The sequence below is a fragment of the Lathamus discolor genome, chromosome 2 (genome assembly GCF_037157495.1).
Source record: "Lathamus discolor isolate bLatDis1 chromosome 2, bLatDis1.hap1, whole genome shotgun sequence".
NCBI classification, from domain to species: domain Eukaryota; kingdom Metazoa; phylum Chordata; class Aves; order Psittaciformes; family Psittacidae; genus Lathamus; species Lathamus discolor.
This window is the reverse complement of record NC_088885.1, coordinates 21781475-21800629: the sequence shown is the minus strand read 5'-3', so window position 1 is coordinate 21800629 and position 19155 is coordinate 21781475. Positions and strand designations below refer to the sequence as shown.

The 19155-nt window shown below is 40.8% G+C and overlaps 1 protein-coding gene across 26 annotated transcripts in view; it reads left to right on the top strand.

The window, feature by feature from the left end:
- THRB (thyroid hormone receptor beta) overlaps positions 1–19155 on the top strand; it is a 173229-nt gene that overhangs the window by 25656 nt on the left and 128418 nt on the right. For 4 of the 26 annotated variants that reach the window (XM_065666102.1, XM_065666092.1, XM_065666085.1 and 1 more), the window contains exon 2: positions 18078–18168. The exons of 20 other annotated variants lie outside the window; for them this stretch is intronic. The gene's annotated coding sequence lies outside the window, so the exon portion shown is untranslated. Of the gene's footprint in view, positions 1–4460; positions 4533–18077; positions 18169–19155 lie in introns of all 26 variants that reach the window. 2 more of the 26 variants (XM_065666105.1, XM_065666094.1) reach the window with 1 other exon arrangement.

Below are 19155 nucleotides of genomic sequence, written 5' to 3'. Positions count from 1 at the left end.
GCCTAATATCTTGATTTAGAGGTTAAATTTATACCATGCTCTTGTTTGTTTGTCTGTCTAAAGACTTTTGCTGCATCGCCTGTTTGGGGGTTTTGTTTGTGATGTAGTGCACAGTCTCAGTGAATTTTGTTGTGTTTCTTGTTTACGGATGTCTTTATGAAAAACTTGGTGGAAGTTTGTAAAAACTCAGTATAGGAGTCCTTATACCTTTATATGTCAGTTAGCCGCTGGTATTAATATTTAAAGTAATTAATGCCCTTCCCTTTTTAATCCAGGCTAATGTCTTCTAATCAAATGATGTAATTCAACAAATATAACAAATCCTACTGAATTAAGATACTGTACTCTTCTGTTATCTCTGGATAACAGTATAGCACATGTATTTCGAGCGTTTTAGGGCTGAATTTCTGGTAGTAAATGCATTCTGGTTTTGAGTCAATACTGTCAACACTTACCTTCAAGTTATGTTTCTGCTGAATTACCTGTTGTTAATTAAGAATAATTTTATCTCTTTGGTTAACATAAGAAATTAGGACATTATTAAGGCGTTGGCCTTGATGTTTTGATAACAGGTTAGCTGCTTTGATCTGGCTGTGTTGACAGTAAAATTGGGTCTTCTACTTGGACGTGTAGGAGAAATACACGTTTGGTTAGACCGCTATCAAATTGGACAAAGTAACCAGAGTCAGTAACGCAAAGACAGGCACAGCAATAATAAAAACAGAGAACAAATAATACAACACAGAGTCATGCAGAACGCTGTCACTTTGCCAGCATAATTTATGGCTGTAAACAGAGGTCATGACGTCACGCTACGGCAATCCCAGCTCTTCTCAGATTTGTACCGTTTTCCTACAGCTCACATAAGCCCAGTCCTAGAACATTGTGTTCCCTTTTGTGTACCAAAGTTAGTTATTATTTTTTCTGGCCAGAAGAGATTAAACAGCAGAGAGTTCAGGGAGGAGTTGGAAAAATAATAGAGTGAAAGGAAAATGACATTAGCAAAGTCTGCACAGTGTCTGTACGTGTATATTGGTGACACATGGCTGAAAGCAGTTGAAAAAGGTAACTGCAAAAAGTGAAAGTCGGTTGTTTGGGTTGTTTTCTTTCATTTTAGCAGAGGGATCTATTAGAAGACTTCAGTCCCTGTGTTATCAGCTTGGAAGTGATGGATAGGATTCTTAAGTTGTATAAAGCACCAGCAGCTATATAATATGGAATGATACAACTTTGATAGAATGAGTGATAGGCAGCTATTGAAGTCCCCTCTTGTATGATCATTCTTTATAGTTCACATGTTCTCATTTTGAACACTAAATAATGCCTCTGATATAATTTAACTCTGGTATAACAACGTTAAGAATATGGACCGTTTACATCATGAGAAGAAAAAAAGGAAAAATACTTTGAAGAATTTCTTGGGTTTAGTGTAATATTTTTTCTTAATTACACATTAATAATATAAATCAAAATACAGGAAAAATAGGATTCTATTGTATTTGCCTAATGTAGGTGTATCTGATCTTGTAAGCACCATGTGACATTTTAGATTTTACTTCGTTTTCCCTTTAGGCTGCAGACTGGCAGTTACAGTGCCCTGAAGGGGTCTTTATTCTAGTTGAAGTACTCTTGATTGCACCCGTCTTTTTTTACTTTCCTTTATAGTAGTGTTTTAAGTTTGATGGATTGTTGGTGGAGAAGTGCCATCTTTTCTATTATGATCATTGGTAGCTAAAGCTGCTCCATGCCTTTTCAGTGATCTTAACAATAATCAATCAGCCAAAAAATAAGGAGTACCTCGTAGGTTATGCAGGTTATGTGTGACCCTGATTCAGAAGTGTAAGTGTCTGTAATTTAAGAAACTTTTAGGGCAAGCTGCGTGCTCTGTTCGGTGGTTGGCCATCTCACTAGCTGTCCGGTTCTTCTCTAAAACACGCTGTTTAAAATGTTATCACAACTTCTTAGAAACCTGTGATTTAAAATCACATTTCTTCAAAAAACTGAACTGTGAATAACTATATAGACGTTGTAGACTGGACAAAGCAGGAGGGATTACATTCCAATGCCAATATGCTAGCAAAATTACACAGGGAAGAAAGTGGAAAAAGGATTCTAGTCTTCGTGTCAGAACTACCAGGTATGGTATATGTTCCGCTAGTTGCTTGGTACCCCAGCTGGGCCGCACTCCCCAGTCTGTGGTAGCCATACCCAGCTCTGAACAGATTACCAGGGAAATACTTCCCAGCTTCCCAAAGAAATCTAACATGACTATTTCACCCTCATGAATTTTTCAAATATATCCTCTCTTCCTTGATTTCAGATTGTAACATGTCAAGTAAAGAGCACTAATCCTAAAATTTGTACAACATGCATTTCAAGTTTCAGTCTGGGTCTTTTTCAAACTCAGCAGTGTTCACAAAGAAAACGGGTTAGGTGCATGTTTTTTCCTGTCTTCACGTAATTCCTTATTGTCCTTAAATCTGGTTGTCTTTATTTTTTTTTCTTTACAGTCCAGGTTGTTCTGCTTTAGTCCTTACAGGTAAACGCTTCAGAAGGTTGTGTGAAAAGGCACAGTTACAGCAGAGCGTGTTTATGGTTTTTGACTCTTGCTGTCACTCCAGAGCCACCACTGTCAGCTGCTGAGATGTCACAAGGGTCACCAATCTCCATTTAATTTTGATTCTAAAACTGCTGATGAGCTTTATTGGTGTCTGGGAGGCTGGGGCAAAGTGATGTAAGCAAAGTCCTTACACATTAATGGTCTTTCAAATGGACGTGGTATAAGCATATTTTTCATAATCTTCGTTCTGATGTCATATTCCCCAGAGGAACTTCTGGAGCCTAATGGTGAACTCAGAGACATATATGGTAGCATTAGAAATGAGTCTGGAAGTAGCAATAACAGAGGGGAGAGTACTTTACCACTGTCAGTGATTGTCTGAAGGTGAATTCCCCAGCAGCAAATTCTCAGAGTGCTGGGATGTGGTCCGATAACATGCAGTAAAAATGAGCAGTTTACCTGCGTGTTATAGTTACAGTGTTAGATGATGTGCAGTCCTGCTTTCCTGCCTGATTGCCAATACATCGCATTTCAATGGTCTGGACTGTTCATAAGGGTAGTGTAGTAACACATCAGGAATGACAGAACTACCATGGTGTGTTTGTGTTGTGAAAGCCAACCCAAAATCCCTGTTCCATTTGTTTCTGTATGTATTTAAGACTGCATTTACCTGTTTGTATGTCTGTAAATGGTGCTTTACAGTCATATGAAAAGAGATACAGACTTTCCAAGCTCTTATAACATAGTTTTATCTAATTGTGGTTACTTTCTATAGCCTTTCTAGTTTTTTACACTATATTAGGAAAAGTGCACGTAAGTGATTCAATTTTCAGTGCTGTTTACCCATGTTAGAAATTATTCTTTAACTCCGTGTATTTGCTTTTTTAAGGATATCGTGACTCATTATTTACTCATGGGTAATCATCTTTTAGTAAACAGTGCCTCTTGTGAGAGAAAGAGACCCTTCGATTCAAAAGTTCATGCCAGCTGTCACCTCCACAGCTAGTATCACCTCATAATAGAGAGCTAGTTATGAAATACCAAATATAATGGTTGTGTTTAGAGAAACAGGAAAGCTCGCAAATAAACCAGAGCTCAATAACATGTCTGACTTCAGGGCTGCAGCAAAGTATACCTGGGCATGAAATACTACAGATCTCTATTTTGTGTCTGATACCTTACTGCTATGTCTGGTTGGTATTTTATACTTTTTCAGTCAATGAAAGAAAAAAAAAAAAAGTGGCATAAAATAAAGTTACTTAAGCCTATCTTTTTTCTGAGGAGAAAATGTACTTTGCCTTTATTGCCAGTTATGTTCCTAAAAACGATATCCTAGGTTTAGATTTTGAATCATTCCCTGGCTGACTAAGTGATGACTCTCTTGTTTTGTCTCCTATTTATAAAAGAAGTGAAAAGATTTAGCTCATGAATTTTTCATATAGAATACAGCTGTGCTGTCTGGGGCCAAATGCTGTCCTCGGTTACAAGTCAGTGTCGCCGGTTAGCAGTCTGAGTCAATGGCAGTGTTGTGAATGTATTTCAGGGTAGTACTGAGACTTAAATGTTTTGTTTCTGCCGTGCATATGGGGGTAAGAATTAAGCAGATGATAGATAAACTGATTATAAAAATAGATAGGAAATAGAGGTTCATTTTTCAGTCCAACATGCTGCTGCCAGTACTGAAGTAGGAGTAAAACCATTACTCACTGCCCTGCGGGTGCTGCACCCTATAATGAATGAGTACCATGTTATATCCAGTAACTTCATGAAAAACTCAAGTCGAAGCAGAAGTTCAGATCTTAATTAGTAAAACTGCCTTTCCCCCTTCGGTGCTGCCAGCCAGAGAAATCTGATTATATTTTGAACTCTCTGAAACGGACTTTGCCTTTTCACTTCTTAGGATCTGTCTGTGAAGCCGAGAGTGAGGAAAGGTGTAGTACAGGCTCTATGTGCCTTCATCGCCTGGGTTCAGGTTGGTAACATCCCTCCGAAGGTTTACTTTCAGGGCAGGCCTTACACCTGTGTTCTTTCAGCCTCGAGATTTTCTGTACTTTCAGGTTAAAAACAGGTTAACCTTTGACCATGAATTTCAAAATCACCAGATGGAAAGCCCTTCCCTTTCTGCTGCCTGATTAAAAACTCTTCTCTGCAAGTAAGACTCAGAAGGCCTCTGTAGAAAAGACGTGAGGCTTTACTGATTCTGAATTGCAGTTTTTCTGAGTAATTCTCTATTGGAGGAGGCATCCTCAGTAAGTGTTTGAAGCTCTTCCTTGCTTTTCGATCTAGAGAATAGGAAATCGGACAAAACTAATTAGCGGGAAAGACGTTAGTAGCACTGCCGTGATGTGAGGGCCCTACCCACAGCTGGGGTCTGCCAGGTAAATACAAGGTTGCTCTCAGCCCTGCTAGCTCGAGAAATAAAAGAAGAAAGCAAACTCAAAAAACCCTAAATGGAAATACAGTGCCCTTCCACCCCAAGTTTATTGTGCTGTAATGAGGAAAAATGTCCCTTTGTGCTGGGACAGCTTAAGGCTGATTTTCCTCCGTTGCTTGTCCCATTCAGCATCTGTTTTCTGAAAAAGGGCAGGGCATCGTCCGTTGCTGTTTTGCAGTCTGCTCAGCTGGTGGGCATAGGTGCTCTTCTCAGCCCCTGTACAAAACCTCAGTGAAAGACAGAGAGCATTGCCTGGTATAGGGTAGATGGTATATTTTATGTCTGAAATTCCAGTCACTGCTCCTTGCGTGAGCATCGTGAGGTTTCTGAGGGGTGTTTGTTTGCAGTTTCATGGATTTCTGTCCTCCTCACATAATGCTCTTCCAAACTCTCCCAGTCCTGTCGCTGGGGAGCTCACAGGCATGCTCGTGCACTGTCTGCAGGAAGGTTTTTTGTCAGGTGAGTGCTGAGCATCAGTACTGCCTATGTAGCCCACCTCAGGCTGCTCAGTAAGCTAGCACCACGGCTGCTGCCATCTTACATCCAACTCAGTGCTCCTGCCAGAAGGTTGCATGCAGAGGCAGCTTTCCATCAGATGCACGCGGCAGGGTTCAGCAAATGTGCGGTTCTTCTTCAAGAGAGGGAGGTTTCCAGCCTGCACCGTGGTCAAGAGAGCTGGTCAAGTGGTTTCTCCTGCACCTGAACATGGTGCAGCAAGCTCTGCGCTTATATTCTGTATGCTCATGCCTCAGATTGAGAAGGTCAGAGGTCTTTGCTCATGATCTGGCTCTGAAAGCAGCAGAGTAAGGACATTTTTAGTACCCTTTCAGGAGGTGGTATGTTCCTGGAAGGGACATCTGTCTAATGCATGCAGCGTTGTTTATTGTGGGATACACAGTGTGGGAAGGCAGGCATGACACAAGCTATCTGGTACTATCAGGGTAATGCAAGATAGGTCTTTTAAAAGAAATCATAAACATGTTTGGCATATATACACAATAAAATGTCTCCTGTAGGACTCATTCTTCCAGTGTTGCCTAATCAATTTGGTATGTTGTTTTTGAAGCGTTGATTTTTTTTTTAAGCCTTACATCTCCTTCTGATACTCAGATGTCTGCCTGATGAGGTCTTTTGATGCTATGTGCTGTATTTATAGCCCTTATGAACTTGTCTTGCGAAATCCCTAGATTTTAATCACTCGCTTCCTTGAGTACTGAATCCTAAATATGCAGACTTGTTAGCACTTAAAGAGCTTTATTTGTCTATCAAAGTACATTAAAAACAAGCCAGTCTATTGGAGCTGCCCATCTTGAAAGGGTTAGGATTAAGATACCAGCGGAAGTGAGGCAAATAACAGTAGATAGATGGACAGAAAGACTGGGAAGGAACTATTAATATAAGTATCTTGGAGTTATACGCTGATGGTTTACCAGAGCAGGTCTGTCATTATCTGTTTTGCCCTTTTTGTGGGCAGTTCCCGGTCTGCTGTTGTATGCTACTTTGAAAATCTTTTCAAGGATAATTGCTGCTCTGAAGGTAGATATTCCCACGTTCTGTATGATGCCTGGGTTATAAAAATGATGATGGCTCTAGCTCCCGATTTCCTTGCTTTTTGACCTTTTCCTTGAAATTTAGAAAAAGAGGTGTTAGGGAATGACACTGGTAAAATGGATTGACTGTCCTTGATTTTTTAATTCCCAGTTTTTCTTTGTGGAATTTCTTGGATTATTCTTTACCTTTTTAAGTTATTTTCCATGGAGAGTTAAACTTTTCAGGGAGGTTGTTAGGGAAGGAATGTGCACCATGATAACTAATAAAATAACATTTCTTATTGAAGCCTGTCTGAATTGATGTCTGCATGGCTATAAACACAGAACAGAAGAAAAGAGGAGTTCTGGAAGGAATCTCAAAAATCTGCTAAGTCCCCCCTCTTTTGCTACTAAAATATCTAAAAAATGGAGAGAAAGTTGATAAGGCACTGTGTTGGAGATAGGCAATATGCTAGATAAAAGCAAAAGTTTAGCTTTCAACTTACATAATAGACATTGGAAAATGTCACTGCAGATTATGCTAGTTGCACTAAACGCTTGTCTATTAAAAGCAATTGAGTTCTTTTCCTGCTGTGCTGGCGTATAGAGCTGCTGTCTTTGGTGCTGTAGCATTAAACCAACACAATGTTGAGGGGTATTTTTCCCCAAAGTCTATGTCTGTCAGTTATTTTGTAGAACTTGCTAGGAATTATGAATATAAATGTTGCGCATAAAGGAAGCAGGATGCTGTCCCACTGGTCTCTGCTTTTCAGTGTCTTTTCACATGAATGCAGTATTTTGGGCTGTGCAACACAAGCAATTGTGTGTAAATTCAGGGCGAAGCAGAATCTTAGGGTTTTGAAATGACAGTTCTTCTAGCAAGAAAAGCTGCTGCTTATGGTAGTTTTGCTGGGTGAATTTGAGATTTTGACCCTTTTTGGCCCTTATATTCAGTGTTAGAAGTACGTTTGGTGTAAACTCCTAGAGGCACAGTGCTTGAAAAGGGATGATGTGCCGTACATACCACCATATCACTAAAAGTAGACAAGCTTATGTTACCACTACTTTGATTTTTCTTCTAAAACAGAGGCCACAGTTACTTAATTTGTGAGAAGTCTACAATACAATTCCCCCTCCCACCCCTCCATGTAAGAAAGAGGATTATTTTTTTGTGTTTGTTTTCTTCCTTCAACTTTCATTTTTCCTGTCAGTTGAAACTCTTTCCTGTGGTGTTTTGTTTTAGGATAAAAACCAGCCAGAGTGGGATTTTCATTTTCTCCAAATTAGGGTGCTACTCTGATAGTAGTTAAGGAATTTATTTTTTTGCTGCTTTTTGTTACTAGATACAGGATCTTTAATTTCCAAAAGTGATTCATGAATTTGGCATAAGGCCATTTTAGAGTGCATAACCTAAAACATCTGAAATACGGTATTCCGTTCTTACTGGAAACAAGGTTCCATTAAAAACATTTCAGTTTGTCAGTGAAATGGCCAGTCATCCAAAATCACTGTGCTTATGTGCAAATGGAGCTTATGAGATTTCAGTCTGTTACTGAAAGCTTTTCATTGCCTGAAACAGATTAAAACAAACAAAAAATACATCTATCTGTAATTAAATGATGTGATGTGATGATATTATAATTTCTTTTAAAATGTAATTTATTATAAAACAATTGCATTATTGCCTGTGTTCTTGCAACAGGAAGGCAAGCAGGAATAATGGATGGCTAGACACTGTTAAATTTTGCTAGTTTATGTACTGCAGTGAGGTAGATGGTGTAGGTACATAGCTATAAGCTGTAATGATCTTGGTTTCCTAAGCTCTAGACAATGCTAGATGGATAACAGGATCCTCTGTAATTTTCTCTTTACAGTCTGTACAACACTAACTCATTTAGTGGCTATTTCATAGAATCACAGAATGGTTTGCGTTGGAAGGGACATTGAAGATCATCCAGTTCCAACCCCTCTGCCACAGGCAAGGATGCCTTCTTGTCGTGGTTTAAACCCATCCACACAACTCGTCTGCTCACACCCCCCACTTCTTTCCCTCCCTCTACTCCCAGAGGGATGGAGAGGAGAATCGAAAAGAATGCAACTCCCGTGGGTTGAGATAAGAACAGTTTAGTAACTAAGGTATAACACAAATCACTACTGCTACCACCAATAATAATAGTGCTAAAGGAAATAACAAGAGGAAAGAATACAACACCTCAACACCAGCCAACTGATAACTCGCTCCACTCCCCCCACCGAGCACCGACCGATACGTCGTCCAACCCTGCAGTCCTTCCAGCCCTTCCGGGTAACTCCCGGTTACATCCCGGGCATGACGTGCTGTGGTATGGAATACCTCTTTGGTCAGTCTGGGTCAGGTGTCCTGTCTCTGATTCCTCCCAGCCTCCCCTCCTCCCTGGCAGAGCATGAGGCTCACAAAGTCCTTGGCCAAACCAAACATTCGAGCAGCAACTGAAAACATCGGCGTTATCAGCACTGTTCCCCGGCCAAAAAATCAAAACACAGCACTGCACTAGCTACTAAGAAGGAGAAAAATGACTGCTGCTGCTGAACCCAGGACACTTCTACTAGACCAGGTCGCTCAAAGCCCCATCCAACATGGTGTTGAACACTGCCAGGGTTGGGGCATTCACAGCTCCTCTGGGTAACCTGTGCCAGGGCTTCATCATTCTCACAATAAAGAATTTCTTCCCAATGTCTAATCTAGATTCACTCTCTTTCAGTTTAAGGCCATTCCGTCTTGTCCTGTCACTACATGCCCTTGTAAGAAGTCCCTCTCCAGCTTTTTTTAGGCCCCCTTTAGGTACTGGAAGCTGCTCTAATGTCTCCCTGAAGCCTTCTCCAAGCTGAAGAAGCAAGCCCATCTCTCTCAGACAACCCAGGTGCAGGACCTTGCACTTGGCCTTGTTGAACTTCATGAGGTTGGCACTGGCCACCTCTCAAGCCTGTCCAGGTCCCTCTGGATGGCATTGCTTCCCTCCAGCATGTCAACTGCACCACACAGCTTGGTGTCATCAGCAGACTTGGCTGAGGATGCATCAATCCCACTGTCCATGTGGCTGACAAAGACAATGAACAGTGCTGCTTTCTCTCTTTTTGCTTTTAGTTGGTGATGGAGCTGCTACAAACAGGTCATTAGGCAACAGCAGACATCAGTTTGTCAGTCTGTGATTTCTTGAGGCTGCAGTGGGGGATGGCAGCAGGGAAGAAGTTGGTAAGCTGCCCGACATGAAAGAACTGGCTAAATCTAACAGGTCAAAATGTAAAACTGCAAGCAGTACCAAAATCAGAGGTGCCACTGAAGGACAGTTTGCTTATTGATAGGAAAAAACAGAGTGCTGTGTTTGTACCTGCCAAAGAGACATTTTTCAGAACTTTTTTACCAGTAAATGCTTCTTAGGATAATCTGAATCATTCACCAGAATATGGAGACACAAGCATGAGCTTGTTGGTGTGCTTCATTTCCAAACACTGGCCATTTCTCTTTACTGCCAAAACAATGTGGAAAATCACTCGAACATCATAAATAAAAAGTTCTGATTTCAAATAGATGAGACTGTCACGGTCATCTTTTGTGTTTACAGCATGGCTTTTCAGCATAGCATAAAATGAGAAATTATGAAGTTACTTTAGAGCTCATCATTGATGGATCCTACCTGACAGGTTGACAGTTCATTATTGTTTTGAGTGAAGAAACCAGGTAAAAAAATGCAAGGAAATTGAAAACAGTTCCATGAAACAGGCAAATGTTCATCAAAATAACCTGTTAACTGTCAGCGTTTGTGCAAGACATGTTCATAGCTGGTTGTTTTGATTCTTTGTTGGTGAGGAAACCCCAGAATATTCTGTCCAAGTTGTTAAAGGTGCTGTCCAAAATGCCGTCCAAGATTTTGATTAAAGCAGAGTATGCCTTTTGCAGAATAAGATGTTATGGCTGGATCTGATTAACAATGAACAATTGGAACCATGGGAGAACAAAATAATGATTCAGGTAGGTTATAGAGTTTTTCCATTCCATAGTGCATATGACCAATCCCAAATCATAGACTGATCCTGAAAAAAATACCCAGATCAGCCCAGACAATGTTGAAATGTTGTACGAAACAAAAATTCTTCGTTTTTTTTAAATGAAAAATGCAGATTTACTCCGTTGCCTTTGTCAGCCACATGGACAGTGGGATTGCAATATTCAGTTACTTTGTCATATTTTACTCCTGATTCATTTGGAGAAGAGAATTCCTTCCTTATAATGAAGCAAAACAAATTCGAAAACCTTTTCTGAACAAATCAGAGAAAAGAGAAAGTATGGTATTTTGTGTCTAATATCCCCCATGGACATGGAATCATGCATCATAGTGATCAGCCTGGAAGACTGAACCTCTGTCTCTCTCCCATATTCTCTACTGGTACTTTCTTTGCCCCTCTCCTCTACCAGCAGGCTTTGAGCATCTCCTTTTTGGCTCCAGCTCTGTGGTGCCAAAACATGGAGGGATAGTGATGCTGCCCATTCCTCCCTCCTGTCAAATCAGGACCACTCAGCCCCCTTGTGCCATGGGTTTGCTGCACATGCCTCATACCACTTTATTTCTGCCTGTGCATTGACGTCGCACTGCATTCCTGTGCCCTGTCTGGTTCAGAGATCCATGCCAGAACTCAAAACATTGTAATTAATACATTAGAAAAAGGTTCTACATGGGAGACATATTACTCATGGTATTGACATCTGTGGCATTGGATCCAGATTTCTCTTGACCATCTAATTAATTGTACTGCCTGTCTCCATCAAAGCGATTAATAATAAACTAGTGGATTTTTTGTCATACATACTGCTAGCAACTGCTCTGGTGTGTTCAAGGGTAACCTTAAAAATCCATAATTGTACTGTGCATGCTGCTGCCCACTGATAATTAATTATGTACAAAATTTAAACTACGATAATGAATCACTGAGCTTAGAGAAGAGGTTTGGGAAAGAAATGTCAGTTTTATCCAATATAGTTTCTTGGATAACAGTCAGATTCTCCCATTTTTTGTGTAATAAGCCAGAAGAATCAAAAGAATCTCAGGATAAATTCATACAAAATGTCTTGACTTTTGTTTTTGTGATTCCCACCTCAGTGTTTTATTGTGAGGAGATGCCTAAATCTGCCTGACAGGACAAGAGCAGAAATTGTAGTAGCCATCGATAACTAAATGAAGAATGTGCACCATATTGAAAATAGCTTCTCAGATATGTTCTGTTCATGAAATATATTGAAGTGAAACCCATCATCCTCTTTCATGTAGACAGTGGAGTGCTTGAAGTCATCGCTTGAAGTCTCTAGTCTGGGGACAGGCTGGCTGGCAGTTTGCTTCACAGCATCCTCAGACACAACTGTAACTGGTATGGTTCCACTGGGGAAAGCCGTAGAGCTAGCCACAAGTCTCTGGTATGCAGGGAGTGCCTGTCCTCAGGAGACTTCTGGTGAAGCAGAAAGTCCAAAATAGAGGCTGCATCAACCATGGACCATGGCATCCTATTCCTGTGTGTCCAGGTTCCTTTCTCAGAATCACAGAATGGGCTGCAAGCACACACTGCTGGCCCGTGTTGAGCTTGTCACCCAGCACCCCAAAGTCCTTCTCCTCAGGGCTGGGCTGCTCTCAGTCCATTCTCTACTCAACCTGTAGCTGTGCTTGGGATTGCCCCGACCAAGGTGTGGGACCCTGCACTTGGCCTTGTTGAACTTCATGAGGTTGGCATTGGCCACCTCTCAAGCATGTCAGGGCCCCTCTAGATGGCATCTCTTCACCCCAGCATGTCAGCCCCACCACACAAGGTCCCTCTGAATGGACCAGTGCAAAGACAAGAACATGGTCTTTGTCCCTAGTGGTGTGTTACTCAGCTGATGCATTGTCAGTCATGGGCCGGCCTGATGTGTAGCCAGAGTGGGCTCATAGGTCAGCTATTCTGCTCATGCTCGTCAGGCAACCATGCAGCTTCCTGGTGTCAGCTGATGGGGACTGCAGATACCACCTCTTGGTCTCTGCTCCTGTTTCACTGCCAAGACTTGCAGTAGCTGACATGCTTTGCCTGGTTGCTGGAGTACATCTACCTTTAGTGTTGTTTATTGCTGTGGGCTAAAAGTTTGCTCTGCTCATTCATCATCATTTGCTAACCATAAAACAGGTATACGCTACCAAGATCAGCCTGTGTAGGAGAGCTTGGCACGGACTGCAGGCATCCTTTAGGGATGACATGCATTTAAAATCCCTTTCATGGTAACATTACAAAATGGTCCTTAGCATAAGTGGTGATAATGCTCAGAGGAATTTAAAAAAAAAAAAAAAAAGATATTTTGTTATAGCATTTCTTTTAATATAGCTTTATGCATAAACCCTCTCAGTGTAATTACGGCTTTGTAAATCCCCATTATTTGTTCTCTGTTCGTAACAAAGGATTTGTCTGTTGAGTTACAACTGCAAATACCTCATAAACCTGGCAGCTGAGTATTATCTGTGATATACTGGGGGGAGAAAGCAAGCAAATACCATGGTCTTTCTGAAAATACAGGAAAGTAAATGAAGCCCTTTTTCATGGAACATCCAAAATGGAGAAAACACCACTTTACCCTTTCCTGCTAATTGTGCATTCGGAAGTTTTCAACATGCATGACTGCAGTTTTGAATTTGGTTACTTGGATAGATTTTATGGGTTTTTTTCTGATCTCCTTTTGTAGAAATAAACACAAAAGGCAATTGCAACACATTGACTTTGAGACATTATTGCATAGTTACTAAACAAATGTCTGAATCTTCCAGTTTGTCTCTTAATTGGAATTAAGCCCAATTCCACCTCTCAAGAAACCCTGGCATTTCAGCATGCTTGGCCTTAGCTCCAGAAAATAAAGCAAGTATCGTGCCTTAAGGCATTTATCCTGTTAGCTTAGCCAGAAGATCTTGATTCAGTACTGTTTAGAATTTAGTCATGGTCAGTTATTTGTCACTAGCAATGTTTACCACCACCCCACCACAAACGATGAAGAGAAGTTAGGCAGCTGCAGACATTACTTAAACTGTGTTTCAGTGAAGATATATATTTGCTGTATGCACTGGGCATAGGGAGACATTTTCCAAAGCCCCTCTTAGAAATACGTGTTTCTGTTTCATTGTCTATTCCTTACATTGGCAACCAAAACTGCCATTTGAAAAACACTTTGCAGCAGAATTGCTGGCCTGATGATTATACAATGTTGTACAATACTTCTTAAAATCTTTACCATAAATAAGAAGAAAGTACTCTCTAAGCTTGCTTTCACTGACTTTCAGTTGGCAATTTCCATTTTATTTATTCTTATGTTATTTTTCATAGCTTTCAAAATGTATGCAGAGCTTAAGGACATACTCCTTGCACAAACTATGCAGTGCCACAGTTCTGGACTGAATTGGGACATTTTACTGGGACATGTGCTATACATGGGACTTAAATGAAGGCATGTGTCATACAGGTAGAAAAAGATAGAAGAAAGAAATATAGCAAAAAATAATCTTTAAATGAAAGATAAAGCAACCAATATACAGACTAGTTCACTATATTTTTTCCTTCTTTGATGCATTCATTAAACTTCTGCTTTCATAGAACTTTCTTGCTTTAATTTTGGATGGACTTACCAGCTTCATTCCAGTGTGCAAGTGTGGTGGTTGCCATCCACCATCCCAAGCAGAACATGGCACCACCAACTCAGTTATTAGAAGAAGTACTGGGGGAAAAAAATAAGCATTCTGGCTGTCTCATGAGTTAGAGTCAGACAGGCTTTAAGGTCTGGGATGTGTTGGGTTGAGACTGGCATTCTGGAAAAGATAACAGGAGTCTGCCATGTTTTATTCCAGGGCTTGATGATGACATTCCCTGGCTGGGGATATTGTGCAGCAACATTCACTGCATGCTCTTTTTTGAAGATACTAGTCTTTTTAATTCTGCCATCCCATAGAAGACAGACTAGGGGCTATTAAGACAACCAGTCAACAATTAAGACAATTACTCTCATGTCAGTGGTGTGATTATAGGCAGAAAGATATGTGATACAAGATCTATGATTTCTGATACGAGGTTTGAAAGTCCAGATCTTATCTCTGATGTAGTTTATGCTTACTCAGACATATGGACAAGGATAGAAATCAAGCATCTGCTATAAAACAGTGTGAAACTAAGGATGAAGTTTTGGCCGACTCAGCTTGTCTGCTCTCTAGGTTCCTGTTCAGTAAGCTGGAGGAAGAGAGGAGAAAATTCCACAGCGCTGTTTGCACCACTAATAACTGCAGTATATAGTTAAATACATGTGGGATTAATGCCACAGGATTTGAAACAATTATTTTTGGTACAGTTTTTATTTTAAAAGTAAATTAGTTTATTTTTGCCCTTTTTTAAGTCAAGGAAAACAGTGTCATTAACATTTATAATGTAAATTAAACATGCTCCAATAGATCTTGAAGGTCTGCTAGCCACAATATATTTTTATCTTGCTAATTTGTCAATTATACAGAGAATTATAATGCAAATGCAGGCAAAAAAAGGACCATACTCATTACTGTCTGTGGACTTGCCATTTACTGGAGCAGGTAATAGCTTCTGGGCATTGTATTCGTAGCATTTTCAGTAAAGCAGCTGTGAGTTTTTAGCTCTTTAGGATGATCTCGACATGGTAGTGGTGAGCTTTTTTTCCTCGTTATTCTACCTCTGAACAGTTGGGTCAAGCTACCTGGCTGAAATACAAGACTTCTTAGACGCAGGAGGAGGCCTAGGTTCCAAAAAGTCATTGAGCTTTATGATTTCTATGTCATCCAGTCACTAAGAGAAATAATAAATAGTGGGTGAACAAAGAGGGATGTTCCTCAGCACTTCCTTGGGGAGGGCAGACGTGAGACAGTGGTTCTGTGACTGGTTGTGCTGTTGGGGCAGCAGAACATGGACCACGTATTCCTCTTGCAGTTGGCAGTTATCTCTGTAGCTGTAGGTGGGGTTATGTGCATTTTTTTGGCAATGATGGTTCACTTTCAATTTGTACATATGCTTTAAATGGAACGATTTTATGTGTTTTCTACCTTCCAGCTATGATCTTGTCTTTGCTGTCCAATCTAAACAAGGGCTTTCTTCTAGCCTTTTTATCCTGCAGAGAACGTATGCCATCATGGTAATTGTGATTAGTGCTGTACTCGTAGTAAACATTCTTGGGATGCATCTGTAGGTCCCAGGGTTTAGGCTGTGCACACAGGCCTATCTGCTGCCTCGCCACACCCGCACAGACCGGGTCTGCCTAAGGAACGCCAAACAATCCAAGGCATGCTGTGTAGAGTTTCAGGAATGAAAATGCTTGTCACAGATTAGACTTTGGCACGCTGCAGTCATGGCTTTTTACTCTGCAAAGTGCATAGCGCAATTTGCTAACTACTACAAGTGCTGGCACTGTGAAATCAAATGGCCTTGAGTCAAGACTGGGGGGACAGGAAGATTTAAATTATGTTTCCATGCCAGGAGAGTTCCTTGCATCTTGAGGAAAAGCTTTGCTGTGGGGGGTCAGTGAGATCTTCCCCGCTGGTGGCTTTTTGGTGTGGGTTTTTTTCCTATTCCCCCACTCCCCTCACTGTTGCACATTTTAATTCCTACCGAGAGCTGCTGAATGGTAGAACTGAAAGCCAAACTTTTGGAGTGGCTTTAGGAGTGAATTTGTTTCCTGCTCAGAATTCTTGGTTCCCCACCCCTTTCTTTTTCCTTTCTTGGCTTTGATGGAATGAGAACTCGGTGCCTTTTCCAGGCCTGGTTGGCTTTCTGTGATCTTTTGTGAAAAAGGAAATTGTAGTTGCTTTGCTCAGTCAGTCTCCTTGTGGGACCTCCGAACATCAGGGCATCCTGTGGGGACTACAAAAGTAAACTGAAACAAATGCTGGGGTGCTGATGAATGTTTAGAAGCCCAAATAGATTTGCATTTTTTGGTAACTTTAAAGAATTTCCCCCCTAGTTGTTTCTTTCCAGATGAAGATGTCTGTGATGGGTTTCAGGAGCCTAAAAGTAATCTTCAATAGGATGAATGGGATTTTGTTGGATAAGGATATCTGTTCAAAGACATGGATAGAATGTGTAATTTATATCTAAATTTTGTGAAGTGCACCTGGATGCCTTTTCTCCTACTGTGTACTGTGTGAGTGCTGAATCATTTGGAAATAATTTGTTTTAACTTATTGGTTGTATAACTTATTTATTGTAGGGATCAAACCCATGTTTTGGTTATGGCAAGATATGTTGCTGTATCTTCAGCTTTGCAGTTTTTACTAAACAGCATAAACAGAAAAGATGAAATAACAATGATTGAAACAAAAAGGAATGCTTTTATGTGTACAACTCCATGCAGTCAAGAGTTTTCTGAGTCTGGTACAGGAGGAGATTTTCATCTACATCTATTCTGCTGTCTAATCAATTTGGCAGTATTAGTTTTCTGTGGTTCAATTGGAGTCATTGGTGAGTCTTCTCTAAGAAGACTCATGAACAGCTTCAGTAGCAAAGTACATGGTTAAAACAATCTCTGTCAGTAGGGTTTTTTTAGTATTAGTATTTCCAAAACTGATTAATAAGGAGTTACTCTGAAAAAGGTGGAGCTTGCAAAAATATTTATATTTTTTTGTATCTGAATTAAAAGGATTATGGTAAACCGATTGTTGAAACTGCAGAGCCTTTTGTCACTGAGTGTGGACAGTGACCTGCTTTGTTTAACTTAATTGTACTGATGTGCTTTCGAGGCAGTCTGCTAGAACCCCTCCAGAGTGCATACAAAGTTAGCACATTTGGTGACTGGCAACAAGTATGGTTTTTACTGTAAAGAGGCATATACTTAGAAGAATGACACATCTGAATATTGCAATGAAATGCAATTGCATTTTTGGTAGAGATTGTTCTCTCCATCTGAGCAGGGAGGTCATTAAGCATGAAAACAGTGCAGGCAGTTAACAGGAGATATTTTTATGTGAAAGCACAAACCCCATGTGAAACTCTTTGCCACTGAATGCTTAAAGCCTCACTTACCCAGTGTGGTTTTGAGATATTATCTCCACTTGGATAGAAGCCAGATCATCTGAAGATAGACCCTTCCTGCTGCCTGATGGAGAACAATAATGGTCCATCTTTCTCTAGGTCCCCAGACATGGACTACTGAGACCATCAAGCTGGGCAGGCAGCAGGGCCCATGAGAACATATGATGGGAGATACTCACGGCCCTCATTGTAGCTTGTCCTGTTATCAACAGCTAGATCAGATAAGGCAAACTTATGCAAACTCTTTAAGCATGCTGGGGTTTGTTTTTTTTCTGGGAGTCATAAACCCTGCCAAAGTCAGCTTTCATTATTCTTTTAAAGGTATGTAGGATGAGTTAAATATGCTTCAAAGCAACCTGTGCTGTGAGTGTTTCTAGCATAGACATACTTTGCTTCAAAAGCGGTGGATCTTGTCACAAATCCAGAATGACTTTTAGTCTTCTTCAGTCTTGCCTCTGTATCTGCTTTGTGGTTACAGGCTATCCTGTAAGATATTCCTTTCCCTTCCCACAAAGAAGCATTCTGGTCCCATAAACTTTATGCTGTGGACTGCTGTAGTATTGAGACAGGTGAGTAATAAAGAATCAGCGATATAATGTGTTCTCTCAGTTGCACCCTGGTTAGATTCAGTGGGAGTTTTACATGAGAAAAGTAAGGATTTGGTTCGTGCTGTAGTAAATCCCACTCAATCCTGTTGAAACCATGCATAGGCTTCAGCGATAGAATACCTACTGGTTCTGTCCCTTGATTCCTGCATGCAAAACCTTTCTTAAGTTACCTCTTGTGGGTGACCCACACCTGAAGCCAGATGTGAGGTAATCTGGTGCTGATGCATGTTTTAGCAGCTGATTATCAGAAGGAGTTGTAGAAAATTAAATCCATGAGTAAATCCTGGTTTCAGCTGTAACAGTTATTTCTCCTTCCGAGTAGCTGGTGCAGAGCTGTGTTTTGGTTTCAGTCTGAGAACAATGCTGATAACACACCAATGGTTTAGTTGTTGCCCAGGAGCACTTACCATGATCATGGACTTTTCAGTCTCATGTTCTGCCAGTGAGGAGGGGCACAAGAAGCCAGAAGGAAGCAGAGACAGGACACCTGATCCAAACTAGCCAAAGGGGTATTCCATACCACAGCATGTCATGCCTAGCATATAAACTGGGGGGAGTCACCCGAAAGGTGAGATCGCTGCTCAGGTCAGGCTGGGTATCGGTCGGTAGGTGGTGAGCAATTGCATTGTGCATCACTTGTGTTTATTGGGTTTTTTCCTTTCCCATTTTAGTTTTATATTCTCTCCCCTTGTTACTTCTATTATTATCACTAGTAGTACTTTTATATCATACTTTAGTTACTGGACTGTTCCTATCTCAACCCACGGGGTTTCCATTCTTTCTATTCTCTTCCACATCATGGCCTGGGGAGGGGGGGAGTGTGGGAGGTGAGTGAATGGCTGCGTGGTGCTGAGTTACCAGCTGGGTCTAAACCATGACAGTCCTTTTTGGTGCCCAGCGTGGGGCACGAAGGGTGGAGATGTATTTTACTAAGTAATGAAGCTACTT